Genomic DNA, 17,430 nt, shown 5'->3' on the forward strand with positions numbered 1-17,430 from the left:
GCGGATCCTTGCTGCAAAAAAAAAGTGCGCCTTGTAGTCTGGTGCGCCTTATATGACCTACAAAGTTGCGAAATTTGCCGACTCCCGGGGGGTGCCCCTTATAGTCCAGAGCGCCTTATGGTCGTGAAATTACTGTATTCTGTGTTTTCTGTTTCTTCCTCTCTTAGCATAACTCCCCTTGGATGGCTTCAGTCAACAACCTGTGATTTTTGACTTTCAGGAAAAAAAGTTAAAATATCAAAAAACAAGGATATTTTAATTTTAGTTGCCTAAAAAGTATTAAAATCATTGTGAAAGGGTAAAAACATGAATACTGTTTTTATGTAGAGCTATAAGCAACTGCTTTAGAATACAAACCTTAGTTTTCCAGTCCTAGAATACTCAAGAACTTACTTAAGGTAGTATGTCAAGAAGAAAAAAAAGGTACATTTTTAGGGCTCCAGAGAGGAAATACGAGTCACATGTCTTTGCAAAGCTTCAGCTGTTTTGATTAGAGGAAGGTTTCTTTCTAAGGAAGCTATTAACTATGGGAGTTTAAAAATGCTATTTTAAGATACAGAAATAAAGCAGTTGCACCTCAGTGAGCTTTGGCACATGATTTCTGGCTGCCTTTTAAAGGGGTGCAGAGGGGTTAATTGGCTTTTTCCAAAACTGCAGAAGGATATGCTGACAGATTCAAGTACTATTTTGAAGACCAGATAAGGAAATACACATGCACACACACAGTTTGTGAAAGCACTGTCAGCTAAACCAACAAGCACTTAAGTTGTGGATTCACAAGATGCCTAAAACCCTGTTAAAACACAGTCTGACGACTGTGGTTTGATCATTTCATGGGTACACTGAAGGGAAAACTGGGATCCCCCTCCAAAGAAAGCTTGGAAGAGCATGAAAGGACTCTAAGAGAAATGCAAAGAGAAAAACATCTACTTCATGCATTTTTTACAGGTTTGCCATTTTGCAGCAGGTAGCTGGGGTGAGAGCCTCCAAGCCTCAGTGATCATGGAGCTATTTTAGTCAGCCCGAAGGCTTTGGGGTAAAGGAGTTAGGAAGTTTGTCAGTTGTGGACCATGTCAGTCCTAGACCAGCCATGTGAATGGCATCCAATGTGAAACAGCCCTTACAGCAGCTGTGAAAAACCTTCTGAGAGGACAGTGAGTGTGCAGCAAGTCTGGTGACTTTCTGTGCATGCATTTCTGCACCAGGCTCCAAAAGCACCATGATCCTTCCTGACACTGTTGGCCCCACTACCAGTTTGTCGTTGCAGAGGTAGATTCATCCAGATATATATGCACTAAGAATATGATATCTGAGAGGAAAAAAAGAGCAATGTCAGTGGTGGCTTATTTCTCCCTCAAGAACAGAGACTGAGACAGCATCCTTGGCATTCCAGTTACAGAAAGAGCACACTGCATCACTCTGACACTCAAGTCCAATAAATGTATCTTTCTTGGGTTTATCTAAGTTCATCACCAGTTCTGCTCTCTACACTTCTATAAGCTCATTGCTTCATACTGACACTGCTTTCTATCCACCCTGTCTGATGCCATCCATCAAACGTGCAACAGAGACACTTCTTGTTTTCAAGTCTTTCCTTTACACTCATTTTAAACCCAGCAGGGGACGTCCTGGCCTCAGGATTCCTGCTTCAAATTATACAGTTTGCTTCAAATAAGCTGGCAGTAAAGTTCTGAACATGCCCTTCAGCGACAGACGTTGCTGCAGAAAGGACTGCACCCATTTCAAACTGTGAGTGCAAACAGATTTCAGATGCTTGGTCTCTCATGAACAAAGTCATCATCATTTATAGTCCCCGGCACAGCTGAGTCAATGTGCCTAGCTGAGTGCTAGAGATGCACGAGGACAGATTATGGCACTTGATCAGGATTAGAGAAATGTAACCCAACCATCTGAGACCAAGGCAGGCTTCAAAAAGTTGTAACCAAAAAAATAATATGTTTAGTTAGACCACTCAGAGTGAAAATCTATAGAGTGAAGACACTGGTTGAAATGACCTAAAATCAAAGCACTGAGTCAACACTTAATTTCTATTTAATTTTTGTGAAAATTTTGCTGAATAGTGAAATTTTTTAAAGAGAGACAAAAAAAAGAGAGGAAAATACCAAGAAAGCAGAAATATAGGCTGCAGGTAAATCCACAGTCTGGCTTTCTTAGGGAATCTCATGGATATTTTTCATCCTTCTTTTGGCAAGAAAACATTTTTCTCACTATACAGGGCAACACTGGCATTTTTGTGTCCCTAATTTCTTACCAGTTAGTGTGCCTGACTGCCCAGAGAAGAAAACACATTAATTAAAAGACTAACTCAGTGCAAAAACAATTTCTTTCTGCTTCTGCTACTCTTTCTAAAGAGAGGGATATACCAGATTTTACAAAGTTCACAAAGGACTGGTATCACTACTGCTATTAATTTCAGACAGCTACTACAATGACAAGTATAAATGTCCTGTGAGAAAAGGATGTTGGCAGCCCGAAATATTATATTTCAAAACCTTTTTGGGATTGACCTGGCTTTCAGTTAGTGACAGTTTTAATCATAATGGAGGCTTTGTGACAGAGTCTTCAAACTTAAACTACTCATGAGACACACACATTAATCCTGGAGAATAAAGGCTATTAGTCCTGCTTTTCAAAAAAACCCCTTCAAATCTGACCAAACTCTTATCTAGCTTAGAAAAAAAACCATCCTAATGAACTCTAATAATGGGAAGGATAACCTAGACCATGACAGGAAAACATGAATTTCCTAACATAGAGTCCTAATCCCACAAGAAAAATCCAGTTTCTCTGTCAAAAGCAGTGATTTATTTCCTATTATGCAATTCCAGATTTGACGCACTATTGCTTTTACAAATTAATTGCTTATTTCTTCCTTAGTGGTTTCACTTTTTGGCCCTCCTCCTAACACAGAATTGCAATTTGCAGGTTACAAAAAATGCTGCAGGAAGTTTCATTCTACATTAAATAAACCATTATTATTTAAAAATCACCCAAGAAAATGCATGCATGTTGTATACATAATAAAATTTAGAACTTGAAGAAAAAATGTGACATCAAACCACACCATCTTAAAATTTCTTCATATTATCTAAGGGATCTTGCAGCTACCTTAAAATAAGTCCTAAACAAAGAGATGTAGCTTTACTTTCAATATAGTTTGAGATTTGTCATTGACTTTAATAAAAGCAGGACTCAAATCTATAAACAGTGTTCAAACACAACGAGAGAAGACAGACCTCTAACCATGCAGCTGACTCATCTCAAATAAATGGTATATGATTTAGAAACTAATCATCATCTGTCTACACACCCTTTCTTGAAAATAATGTAATTTGAAGGAGTTTTGTCCAAATATCACTACTCTGGAAATCATAATGAAAAATGTTCTGAAAGCATGACATCAGAATACATGTCTGAAAGTCCACAGAAATTTTCTATGGAAGATATACTGAGCAGTAGCTTCAAGTACAGGCTTAACATTTAATAGTTGCCTATTAAATGTAAGGGAATACAGACCAGAATGCCCAGAATGCTAGCAAAAATCCACCCCCCCCCCCAAAAAAAAAAAGAAAAAAAAAAAAGATAATACTACTGCACATTAACAAGGAAGTGTGTGAAGAAAGATTAAATTCAGCAATAGCACTGCAGCCCTAATAGTTCAGTGGGTAGGATATAAAACTGAAAGCTCCTGCATGGAGAGAAAGCAAGGAGTTTCATTGACTCTCGAAGGAGTTCACACTATCAGAACAAGGAAGGTACATGAATATACAGAGAATTAAAACCCAAATGCTATTGGGGCTTTCCTTGAATAATTTTAAAAATGAATAAGACTTTTCAAAGCTTTTATTAACTCTATGACACAAATTTTGGTCAGGAAGGAAGCAATTTCTCCTCTCCTGGTATAGTTTTATGACTTTTGCAGGAGCACAGAGCAATGGAAAGCAATTGTCACAACCTAGGCAGATCTGCTGACCTAAAATAGAAAGGGATCTCATTTATAAAATAAAGTGCTGTCTGAGTACCTGTCAGAAATCTACACAGACAAGTAAGCCACACCGATGTGTGTTGCTGAATGATGGATAGAAAGAGAATAGATAGGGTGTAGGTAGGGGGAGCTTTGCAGTCTGAGTGAGGCAGGGATGGAGAGAGGATGTGGTGGCCCACGCATTAGAAGGAAATGACGCAATGCCACAGCACAGCAGATGATATTCTGGTTTGAGGACTCCTTGCCTTCCACTTAAATCTCTTTTATCTCATACACAGAGGAATCTCTAGGTCATGGTACCCTATGGGTATGTTAGAAAACCCTATCATGTGTGAGTTAGAAGACAGATATACACAACAGCACGACATTCCTAAAGCACTGGTCTTTAACTTCATAGCCCCCTTCAGACCCCTCAGACCATCGGTCTGTTTAGGGTTTCTGAGCATTATGAGTATTTAGGTCCATGTCAGGTACTCAACAGGGACATACAGAATGGCACAGAGACCACTGGTCTGAAACACTGCAATGCTTTCTTTGAAATATCACACAGAGAAAATACTGTAGTCTTTTAACAAAAAAACGCTCTAAATTATTTTGGTGAGAAATTCAAGGCAGTGAATCTGACTACCCAATCTCATACTGATCCAGGCTGTTCAACAGCTTTCAATTCTTTCAGTTATGTCCATCTCATTTTCTGCCTCCTCCCTTTGTTCTAAGCAGTCTTTTTTCTAGCTTGATTGCTTTCTCTCTTTGCTTTGCTGTCTAGTAGTAGGAGGGAAATGAGGGAAAAACAAGACTTTTCCATTGTAATATTTTTCATTTGAAGACTGCTTTATATGTTTATGTGAATGAAACTGAAATGTGAATAAAATTGGTGTGTTCTATTCTATTTCATAGAAAAGTCCTAAAAATAACAGAAGGGATCATTTTCCAGTTGATATAGCAAGTCAGAGCCAGAGATCTCAGGTTCTCATATATGAGCATTCATGCACCTTAGAAAGAATGATTTTCCAAAAGTAGACTCCAATGCCTATCTGCAAAATCAAATGAACACCAACAAGGTAAGAAATTTTGCTTTCCCTTTAAATTAAAATATTGCAATAACTGGGCATTTTTTAAAGTCTTAACACAGATTTCTATTGCATTTGCTAAATAACACTCTTCCCCAACATGCATTCCAGTGTGGCATATGAGAAACAGGCAAAGATATAAGGACATATATTGTAATTAATACAGTGGACGGGGCTGTAAAGACACAAGTATTTTCATGTCATCTCAGGAGCACTACCAACATTGCTCCCTGCAATATAAACAGATAACTTCTGTAATAATAATAAAATTTCAAGATGCTTCTATTCTAAAAAAACAAATATGCAGGATGGAATTTCCTCATGTATAACATCTGGTTGGAATAACCACAGAGCTCTTCTGTTGCCATGCAGCATGAACATGTCAAAAAGGTCCAAGAGCTAAGTCTCTTGCACAATCAGTTCCTGAAGAAGTAGGATCAAGACAAGGACCAACAATCAAACTGAGCTTCACAAAAATTTTTCCTGTTAAAAGTGACTGGCTAGCAAAGCACCACAGCATCATTCTTTACCAATGACTCCATTTACAAAAGGAGGTATCCCAACATCCCAGTACAATACCAGATAAAGAAGTTTGCAAGGGTACACTATCTAACAAAAAAAAAAAAAAAAATCCACCCCAGCCACAGTAGTTGGTAACTTCAAGGATTTTTATGATATAAATACTCCACAGGCAGTATAACTTCAAATGCATTTTAAAAAAATAACATTAAACTGTTTTTGCAGCAAGAGGACTCTGACAAGTAACTTAAATTTTCTGCAGCGCTCTACAATCTGTGTTGCTCTTAACTAATATGAATATAATGTATTTGGGTTTTTTTCTGTGTATCTGTGTACTGAAAGTGAAGAAATCTGTAATATAGCAGCTATTAAAGGTCTATAAATTATACAGTATATATTCTAGGATGGTAGATTTTGCCACTACTCTAATCCAATACTAAGTTGAATAAAAACAATTTTTTAAAATTAAGAATCATTATAGTGTTTCACAGCAATAACTATCAGTTTTATCCTTTTAGCTGAGTGAAATTGCTTTTGTGTTTGCCTGTTGGTCTCTTTTTTTTTTTTTTTTTTTTTTTTTTTGTAAGACATTAGGAAATCTCGAAAGCTCAAACAGAAATGAACAGTAGCTTAGTTATGCAAGACCCATTACCCGACCTTCACGACTGGAAACAAAAAAGCACCAGCAGCTTGGAGTGTCCATGCTGGTCTCAAAACATCCTGAAGATATAAGGATGTGGCATCTTTTGTTTTAGTGAAGAACTGGCAGTTAATATCCAAAGCAAAAGCTCTGATAGGCATGTTCTTTCACATTACCTAAACTGAAGGCAAATGATGACCTTGCCTTAGGGCGAGTAACATTGTTTTTTTCTAAGATGAAAATAAAAATAGTATTGCCAGCTTTACTTTCCTGAAGAGAATGATCAGTAACTGCTGAAAACCTTCCCGGTCTACACGTGTGAAATAAAGTAGGTCAGGAAATAGTCAATGGCAAAGCCTTTCAGAAAAGCTACCAGCAAATGAAATATGTGGGAAGGAAAGACGTGGGCTTGTGATTTCTCATCCGTTCAGCCTTTCAAATGTGTAGGCTGCTGTTTAGGGCAGAACTGAGACAAACAGCTAGTTAGACATCAAATTCATAGCTGTGTTCCTTTTGAAGACCGGTTCTCTGATCAAAACCAAGGGTAAGAAAACTGGAATAGCTGCTCACAGAACCAAGACACACCCTGCCTCAGCCTTTTGTTTTCTCTTTCAGTCAAGTGAGAGAGCATAAGCTCAAGGGACCCATGCCAGTGGCCCTCATTTTGTGCTCCCTCCCAAGTACATCAAGGTGTGGCATCACAATTTGCTGTTAACTGACTGACTGTGTTGGCTGCAGCTGGTTGGCCTGGGCTGCATCCCACCACCGTGCTGCTCCTTTCTGTCAGACCAACCCAGCAAGAGCCTGTGGCACTGCACTTCAGCTACAGTCCAAAAGGATCCTGTTAAAAAGCACAGTGGCCTACTATGAGACATTTTGATCTCAATACTCTTACACACTTTTCAGTTTGAGCTTGTACATGCCTTGATTTCCATCAGCCTGGAGTAACTTTGGAGTTCCACTGGAACCTGCTGAGTCAGGAGCTTGCTGAGGACAAGGATGTAATGCTAGAGAGTGATTAGAATATTCTATGGAAAAGTGGTTCTGCAGAAGGGAGGAAACCTTCCCTTTATTAATCTACATCACATGGTGACTGAAGAAAGAAAAATTATGTTACTTGGCTTTTTGCTTCCTCACCCTACACAAGTGCAAGATTCTCCAATTACTATCACATCCCAACCATGTAAAAAAATTTCATTGTTTCTTTTCTATAGATAAAAGACATACACCTCCTATCCTGCACCGTTCTAGATTAAAGAGCAGTTTTGGGGAAGTTCTAACATTATTTCTCCACTCAGCTATGCAACTTTTCATTTTGGATTTGAGTTTCAGTTGAGGAATGGCTTTTTTTTTTTCCTTTAAAGGACAAAAGGTGTTCAAAGATAAATAAAAATACAAAAATCCTCTTAGAAAAATACCGTCAAGGCTGGTCAAAGTCCAATTAGATAGAAAGCCATTTGCTGCCCTTCCTTGAATCCAGAGAAACTATACTAATATGGAGAGATTTTCTCTGGAAAGACACAAATGGCATTTAGTCACCAGGTTTCATTTTGTTTAGTGCTCATCTCTGTTCTGTATGATCCCTCCCGGGCTGCTCACTCAAATTATCCAGTGAAGCAGCTTATCCACTGGAACAGCAAGAGTATTAAAATTCTGGGGTTTCTGTCCCCCAAACCCTGCCAGCTCAGAAAACCCCTCAGCACACAGGCAAAATGAAAGCCAAATACAAAGCACCCATTTGTCAGACCTCAGGAAATATAGGTTACCCCTGTCGCTATTCTTGTGTCCTCCTTGGACAGTAATTTTTAAATTAAGCAGCCACTACATGAAAATTAAAACCAGTTCTAAGAGCTATGAAAAACAATAGGCTTAAGTGATATTACTTGTAGAGTGAATGCTATAGTACTAGTGATTCAAAATACCTGAGATCTCTCTTGGTTCTGTCTAGATAAACTCTGTGATCTTGGACATGTCTCTGCTCTGGTGGTAGCTCTTCCAAACTATTTAGACAGCAAGCCTTCTAAAAAAGTCTCATGACAAATTTACACAGGGTTCAATCCAGCAGAGTTACATCTCTGCAACATGCTGGCAATCATCTCTGATTGAAAAAATTAAGCATCTGCTTTCAAAGTACCTAAGTCAGACTTCAACCTTTTTGTTCCTGGTGATGTGAGAGTGGAAGAACAAAGGTATTTTTTTAGCAGTGGTATAAAGGAGTGGAAGACTGGGCTGAAACAAGATGAGATCCTAGCAGGGTCCTCACACGAGGAATACTCCAAGCAGGCTCCAGTGTACTGCTGCATCTCCCATACAGTAGTCATGACAAGGAAGGAAAGAAGGCAGGAAAGAATGCATGAGTATCAAAAAGTCTGATCAGAGCCTCTCACATTGAATGCATGAGATTTATCAAGTGTCAGTGCACTCAGTGGGCTGCACGTCACCAGATGCTATGAATTGTTTTCACGAGCTTAGGCCAATGTGAATAGATTGAAGTGTATCATCGTCTCTCTCCACAGGCTGAGGACCTGACCTGACCTGACCAGACCAGAAAAAGATCTGTAGGGAGAATGTAACCCTCAAAGAATGAATTTATTCCATTGATTGACGCATTACATAGGCACACCTTTGCACACATATGAGGCCAGATTCCTCACTTTCCCAAATGGTAAATGCTGTAGCTGCACTTCTATAAAGCAAGCATAACGGGAAATCAGAAGAACCAAACTGCTCAATTTACAGTTGTATTTATTTTTGCTGACTTCCTTGAAAGCAAAGTAGCTTTTGTCAAACTATGGTCTCGGGTCATAGATGTTATATAAATAGGAGGCGAGTACGTGCCATTCAGTAGGTAGTCTGTGTCTGCCATCTGGTGGGTAAATGTAAAAATTACTTAAGGAAAAGAAAGACATACTCCCATCTCTCAATCATGCTTTTTAAAACAGCATTTTTAAAGAATATGTGTATATTATCAGTTTCTTTTTATGTCAGGATTAGTAGTATGTATGAGATGTTCCAAGAGTCATTATTCATAAATGTATGTTCTCAGGAATTTAATTATCTTATTTTAGTTTTTGCTTCATGAAATCATCAATTATTGTGTCCTCCCTCCCTGTCCCTCATGTAACTTATGTTCTGAAGTCTAGCTCTAAAAAGACTTGCTATAAAAAGCTCTAAAAATAGTTGCATATAGAAGAGCAAGAGATTCTCATATGGTCCTCATCCTTTGTCTAGCAGAACCCCAGCTGTGCTGGCACGTCCCTAGATCCTATAAAATCTAGACAGTATTTTCAGACAATAACAGAAGGTGTTGATTGGTTGTGATGTCCAGGAGGTTCATAGAGCACCAGAATAGGAGAAGATATGCACATTAGGAGAAGTCTGATGACTGAGGTTTAATGCCACTCAGGATGCAATTCTATAACATTTATGTCAGATAGATTGCTTGCTTTCACTTCTCCATCAACACCCTTTTAATTTAGGACTGTTCCATTTACATTTTCAAAATAGTATTCATTCTCCCCAGCTTCCCTTTGTCTATGCTGTCTTTTCAAATAACTTTGACTTGTTCCAACAGAAGAACAAGTTGCTATTGGAAACATTTCTTTTTTAGCTGCCTTCCGTAGGACTGTCTGAAGGATTCACCCTGGGGTTCAGAATGTAGAACACAATTTCTCCAAGGACTCAGTGAAATACTGTAAGTAAGTCTGGCTGCCTTTATTTAAACTCTTCAGGTGAGGGAGAAATGGCTACACATTTTGATAAAATACTCATGCAAAACCTTCAGTCAAACGTATGATTACAGTGCCATATTTCACAGGCACCCCTATATATGCATAGCACCAGTCCCACCTGAGGATGCAGGTGTGCTCCTATAACACAAATTAATAATACAGCACATGAAATCTCACAAATGATCACCCAAGAAAACTAATGTAATTTTATTTCAATTATCACATTTATATATTGGGATACTAAATGTAGCAAACCTTCACAGCTCTTTCTTAAGCATCTAAGAAATATCCAGTGAGTTTTCAGCAACTTGTATATTTTTAGTAGTCTTTTAGCAACAAAATCTAAAATCTGCATCAATCTCACTGACCATCATCAACTGCTGATGGAACATACTGAACTGATCTCCAAACATACGTACTGCCATACCTCTTTTCACTTCAGTCTTCTACCATGGAGGTACAGGAAAAGTGTTTGGTTTGCATTTCTCACATTTGTGAAGAGATCTTTTTTGATGATAATGATATTCAGCAACGAGAGCAAACATGAATGGGGCCTGATCTCTCATGCCTGCCATTCACACAAAAAGAAACAAAAAGAGAGAAATGGTAGGTCTCCTCAGAGTCACTGCTTTCATTTACCTCATACTTGAAGGTTCAGAGGTAGATGTAATTTTAACTGAACCACAAAGGTGTAGGAATTATTATGTTATCTCTTAACAAGAGAAGAAGAAAAGGCATTTACAACTGAAGTAAGTAATCTTGTAGTGAGTGAGGGAAGGAGTAGACCCTATAGAACCAATTTCATTCACCCTGAAAGCTGCCAGAATCTCATTTCAGTCAATTTAGTTCAGTGCTTGTTTCAAGTTCCAGTAGAATGATGCATTTTCAACATAAAAAGGCTCAGCAGAAAAGGGTTTTCCTTACACTGGTGTGTAGGATAGCCAATGTGACTGAATTCTTGAAGTGAATTTCTTTCTTCCAACAATATCAAATTCACTGACGGAACATGGAAAAACAGATGTTAGCACTTCCTTTTCACATAGAGTTTCAGAGAACTGATTACTTCTCTTCAGAGGTCAGGGCAGGAGAATGCATTTTTCCCCTTACACTGCAGGACTTTCACAAGAGGTTTTTTAAAGAGTTGTTTATTTCTTGTCTTGCCTCTATTCATCTTCTGTCTTTAATCTGAACTCTGTCCTTTACTCACATTTTTTTCTGCAGCTGCATATTCTTTTATTGCTCTCTGAATTGCTTTTTTTATCAGGAGGTTGAGTGAACTTCAATTTGTCCTTCACCTGGTGATCACAAAAAGTTCAGGAGTCTGATTTACTTGTGTATCATTTCAATTTCATGCCAGTGCAGTTTCTTTTAAAAAAGACTAGAGAGTAAAACTTCTATGGCTCAGGCCAACACTACAGATATGTATGCAGTACTGAAAATCATTCAAGTATTTAGCTGTCTGTTTGGGGGCCAGTTCCAAGGCCACTGGGATATTCCCCAAGGAAAGACAGTGTTTGAAATATGCAGCAAAATGGAGGGAAGGAAAATCCTCCCCAGTTTTTACTGACAGCAGAAATGATGATATAGTAAGTGGAAGTTTCTCTGGTAGCATTTCATCTTTCTACATGCACACAGTGCATAACTGTCCATGTCAAAACTATTTGCCTTTGCAATAGCAGCAACTGCCCATACAAAGAATTAGTTAGATCACCTAAAAGAAGAATGTAGACATAAGGAATACTGCAGTTGGGCTTTGGAATACTGTAGTCTTGTGGCCAGGACACAGGGCTAAGAATTCAGAGAACTTTGTGTCTACTACAGTGACCTCAGATAAGTCAGAAAGACTCTGCACTTCAGACTCTGTAAGGATTAAAAGGAGTATCATGCATAAAGTTTGTCAAACAATCCAGGGAAAATGGTGATAAGGCCAAGTATTCTAATTTCTCTGTATAATAAAAGGAACAAAAAAAATAAAGACGTATGAAACCTTAAACCACAGAATTATCCCGAATAGAAAAAAAATTGAAATAGACCTTGTAAACTTCTTGAGCAAGTACTTATTTCTTACATCTGACCACAAAAATCCCACTGAGAATTATTAGCCTCCCATTTCTGAGAAAATAAAATTCACAACAGGAAACTGTTAAAAAAATAAGCTTCATATTTTGCATTACGATGTAATCACACAACAAACAGAAATGTCCATAACAGCAGTGCCTATTTTTAACTTGTTTTTAAAAGTTTAAGTCACTATGTCTTGCTCAGCAACAGAATTGAAATGGTTTCCTGCTTCTGTCTACATATACTAAATCTCTTCCAGCTGCAATAGAAAATCTTAAAGAATAAGCAGCTAGGAGCAGACAAATAGCCAAAATGCATACAACAGTGATAATCACAGTGACAAAAATATTCTATAAAATTCCAAGAATACATGCTGGCTAACTGTGACTCACCATCAATAAGAAGGGTTATTTAACAGGCCCTACAATTTAAGTCTGTGCAAATAAGTACAGAAAAAAACCCCTCTTTTAATTTGCTCTTGTAGCATGAAAAGGCTAGAATATTTGTAGACTCCAGAGCACTCTAGTGCAGATTTGAGGAAAGCAAAAATGGTCAGGATGCTCATCTTAAGGCAGCTGCAACATGAATAATCTGCAATTTATTGATTTCTCAGAGAGGCACGTATTTTGATATTAGTGATACTCTAACATCTGAGAGATTTTTCATGCATACATTATTCTGCTCCATTCTCCTTGTTTTCCATACTGGCACCCCAGTCTTTGGCACAAGAGCAACAAGAAAATGTACTTGCTGTATTTCCAATATGAGAAAGATCAGTGTCCTGTGAAGGCAGAAACTGAACACAGACACAGAAGAATTTCTGTATATTTGTGTAAAAACTTGTTCTGAAGCTGTAAAATGATTCAAGGCAATTCAGCCATGGTGAAGTCAATTCTGTAGCAAAAACTGTTCATTTCTCTTCTCATGGTGCCTCTATCACAGGGCTCCTTGAGATGATTTAACATTCTGATGCCAGAAAAGGGGCAGATGCTCTCTGGATCACATTCTGTCACCTATGAAGCTTGTCTGATTCCTCCACATACCAAGTCAACACAATAATCCAGCAGTAAAATGAAGTTGATAGCAATAAATACTCTTCTGTGCCATAGTGATGAAACCTAAAGAATCCATTCATAAGTGGTCCAGTGAGTATGACAACTGGAGGAGAACTGAGTTGTGAACCCAGGAGCAGTAGTAACAGCAAAAGCTCTTCATTCAATATGAAAGTTGTTAAATCAGCGTGACACCTTCCCTTAGCTTTATATCCCTGCATCTCGCAACACTGGGGTTCCTGTTATAACTGGTTACAATTGCAACTTTCCTTCCCTCTTTCCATGTGTAGCACAGATCCTTATGGGCCTTTACGCTAGCTCACAGTACCTTCTTCTTCCTTTTTTCACAGTGTACTACCCCAAAATGTTGTACTATTTGAAAAAACAAATGCCCTTCTGCAAATAGATGGATATTTACTTCTTGACCTCTGTAGAAGTTAGTGGTCCAGCATTTCATTAGGAAGCCCCAGAAGACGGGAGCACAATAATTTTGGACACAGTAACAAGTATCACCATTTCAGACGGAAGGGAGTCAACAAGAGTGCACCTGGACATGTAGTTACTATGGCAAATTCATCACCCTTTCCTTTAGGTTGTTAAAACTGATACCCTTGGGGACCTTTAAAGCTGGGAGAGGAGGAAAGAGGATACAAAAGGAACCTGAAAGAGGATACAAAAGGAACCTGGAAGAGGAAAAGAGGACAAAATTAGTGAGCCATTACACTAGAAAATCAGCCCTGCCCTGCTGTTTTTTTGAGTCCCCAGAGTCACAGCAGAAGGAATCTTATCACAGCAAAATACTCCACAGATCTCCAAGTTCACAGCATAGGGTCAAGGCACAAACCCAACATAGCAGGTAATAAATCTGACTACAAAGAATTCAAATCGAGGAGATAAGAGAAATAAGGACAGACTTTTTTAGTAGGGTCTGTTTTGACAGGACAAAAGGAAATTATTTCAAACTAAAGGAGGATAGATTCAGATTAGATATAAGGAAGAATTTCTTTACAATGAGGATGGTTAAACACTAGAACAGGTTGCTCAGGAAGGTTGTGGATGTCCCATGCCTAGATAGACTAAGGCCAGGTTGGAAAGTGCTCTGAGCAACCTGGTCTAGTTGAAGATGTCATTGCCCTTGGCAGAGGGGCTGGATGAGGGGGACTTCAAAAGTTGCTTCCAGACCAAACTATTCTGTGAATCTATGATTCTACAATTGCTTAGTGTTTTAAGTAGGCACAGAAGCAGCATTCTGACTTTTTTTATACAGAGACTTGTAGGAAGAAAAATATCAAGCAAGCTTAAATTTTCTTTCCAGTACGTAGCCATATGTGGCACCTTGAAGAACGGGATGTTTCAGAAGCACTATAGTGACTTGTGAAAATCAAAAGCAGCATGGTTTCTAGGCACCTTCAAAGTTTCATCTATGTTTCTTTTTATTGCAAATACAATGAAAAGAGTATGTAGTATGGGAAAGGAAAATATGAGTTATAAACCTACTTGTTATTTGCATGCCCTATATGAATAAAAATAGTGAAACTGGTATTTCGAATTGCTTGAAAATATGAAGCTAGAATAAAGTGTAAGAAAGGGTTTCTTGGTGAAAAGTCTTCTGGGTTTCATTTCATGCTCTTCTATTGACATTTTACAACAATATATGCTATTTATTTCACTCATGAACTGAGTGAAATCAATAACTTCAAACCACTTAAAATTTGATTAGTGGTTGTTTCTATAGCCTAATAGAAACTTGGAATGCATTAATTTTTTAATTTTTTTTTTTAAAGGAAATGATTTAATCCCACAGAACCCTTGGGAAAAGGCAAGTGTTTTTATTTTACTATCTGTTCCTCAAATTTTTATCAGAGAAAAAAAAAAAACTTCAATATTTGCAAAGAAGCCCACATATTAGCCTGCAAGCAACTCTCTATCAAAATTATGGAGTCATAGAAAAACACTAGAAGGGACCCCAGAAGCTCAGCTCAGACCAACTCCTGCTCAAAACAGAGCTAAGGTGCACCAGCTAAGGTAAGTTAAATCACGTTGCACAGGGACAGGGCTTTGTTTTTTGTGCCACATCTTTGGGCAGCCTGTTTGAGTGCTCCCATGCTGAAAGCCCTGTAGTCATGAAACTTCTTCTAGATGTTCAAACAAGGCTTTACCCATTTTCTAGGCCTGATAGAGCAGTCAGTAGCAGGTGACCCCCTGATGTCTCCTTACTGGCCTCCTGTTGAATCCTGACATAATTCCACAGTGGAACTCCATGCACATAAGCATCTTCTTTTGATGCACTCTTTCACAGTTAAAACTGTAACAAAGACTGGCAGCTACAGGCAAACACACCTTTATTTGACAAGTTATAAAGGTTGGCCTGGGACACCACAGTAGTGTTACCTCCATACTAAATTGGCTGCTCCTGGGTTGGAAGTGACATAACCACTTCTACTTTCTTTTTTTTTCTGCCCAAACAAAAGAATTTGGAACCTCCTAACTTAATCATCTGTCAAAATAGCTTTGTGACCCTGAGTAATGAAGGGCTACCACAAAAACCACCACTAAGACAATTTGTTCCCACCCTTTCCTCAGTCCCAAATCTGAGTAAACTCAGTAGGTATATGTAGAACCCTCCCCACAAATGTTTCCAAGTATTATGTGCAGTGAATTACTGTGACAACATTTTCAAAAGCTGAAGGGGTAGCAAGGAACAGAGTTTTTCTGGGGGTATACAAAAAAAAGGTAACACAGACATTGAACTTATTGTATCTGTATTTGAACAGCCCCTTAACATACAAGTAGGTTCCTTAACACCTTCAAGTAAAGATCCTCCCATTGGTTGCAACTGGATCTAAGGAAAATTGTGTCATGATGAATAAGTAAATAATCCTAACAAAAATGTTTCCTAAAATGTGCATCTCAAAACACAGTGAGTTTATTTCTTCAAGCAGATATATTGGAAAAGAAAAATTTTCATACATTTTTTGAATCTCAGAGATTAGAAAAAAATATTTCTAGTACTTTGATTAGTAGAAGATTTTTCACAGAAGCAGGAGAAGTATTAATTTTTCCTGCTCTTGGTTTAGTGAAATGACTTTGCCTACAAAGTGACCTATATGATTCTATATAGAACAAGCATAACATTTAATGCATTTATCATAACTGCCATTTACTCTTGAATATTTTTTTCTATGATCTTTGGCTGCTGCTATTCTATATTTAAAGTTCATAATGTGCTGCCCAAGCTGCAGGCACACTGAAAAAACTATATATCAAACATCTCAAACAGTTATTCAGAACTTCCAAGGGGGCAGGTCAGTTAATTTTAGAGTGCTGAACAACACCAAGCCTTCATCAATATTCCCATCTCAATTTCCTCACTGCTACTTTCCATCTTATTTCACTTGAAAAAATGTGGCCATAAACTACTGGGATTGATTAAATCCCCCTGGAATATTAATCAAGAGATACATTTTTGTTCAATGCCTAGTCCCTTGGTGCTTCATTAACCTAATTTCCAAGTGCTTCAAAAACCAATTAACTGATCCAAGGGCTCTCCCAAAGATGGCTTATGCCTAAAGGTGCCCTGGCCAAATTAATCTTTCTAAGAATACCAGAAGGCAAGTTCATTCTTCAGCCTACTTAATACTGCCTTGGTTTCATCATCCACCAGTGAATAGTGGAGGAGTAACAAATACAGGCACATTGTGCACGTACAGGATGGGGAAGGCAAGTAAACTACAGGGCAGAAGTAAAACCTTCCACCATGTGCATTTCCAAATGTATGTTTTTATGTTTTCTATATATTATAGGTCAAAGCTGGGGATTCCAGAATGGTTTATACAACTGTCAATAAGCTGATGGCAACTTGTCAGGCATCTGAATTTGACTCGACAATGTGATGGAGTACTCTGCTCAGAGTACCATAAGCAGGGCTCCTGCACAGCAGGGTCAGACTGCATATGATAGTATAAAGTAGGAGACAGGACCAACATCACAAACATAGCCTTTTTTTCTTTTTCTTTTTTATTTTTTTTTTTCAACTTTCTGGTTGGTCATTTGCAGGGATTTTTTGTCTCTTAGAAAATTTTAAAGCATGCTACTGTTGTTTTATTGGTATATTGCTCTTCTTCTTTCACTTCTGCTTTCCACAGTAGCCCTCTAAGTGTTCTTATATCAAGATTTCCTGACATGATAGGTTCTGCAGATGAGGCAAGACAAAGTCCAATGTCTGGAATTCATCCTAGGTTCAGGTTTTTGTCTGCATCAGCAAGTAGCATGGCTCAATAGGAGCAGTCCTGTAGAGTGCAGAGTCCTTGCACTGCTGCTGAGTACAGACTGCCCATACTGTGTTTGGGCA

Source organism: Catharus ustulatus, chromosome 2 (assembly GCF_009819885.2).
Source record: "Catharus ustulatus isolate bCatUst1 chromosome 2, bCatUst1.pri.v2, whole genome shotgun sequence".
Lineage (NCBI taxonomy): Eukaryota > Metazoa > Chordata > Aves > Passeriformes > Turdidae > Catharus > Catharus ustulatus.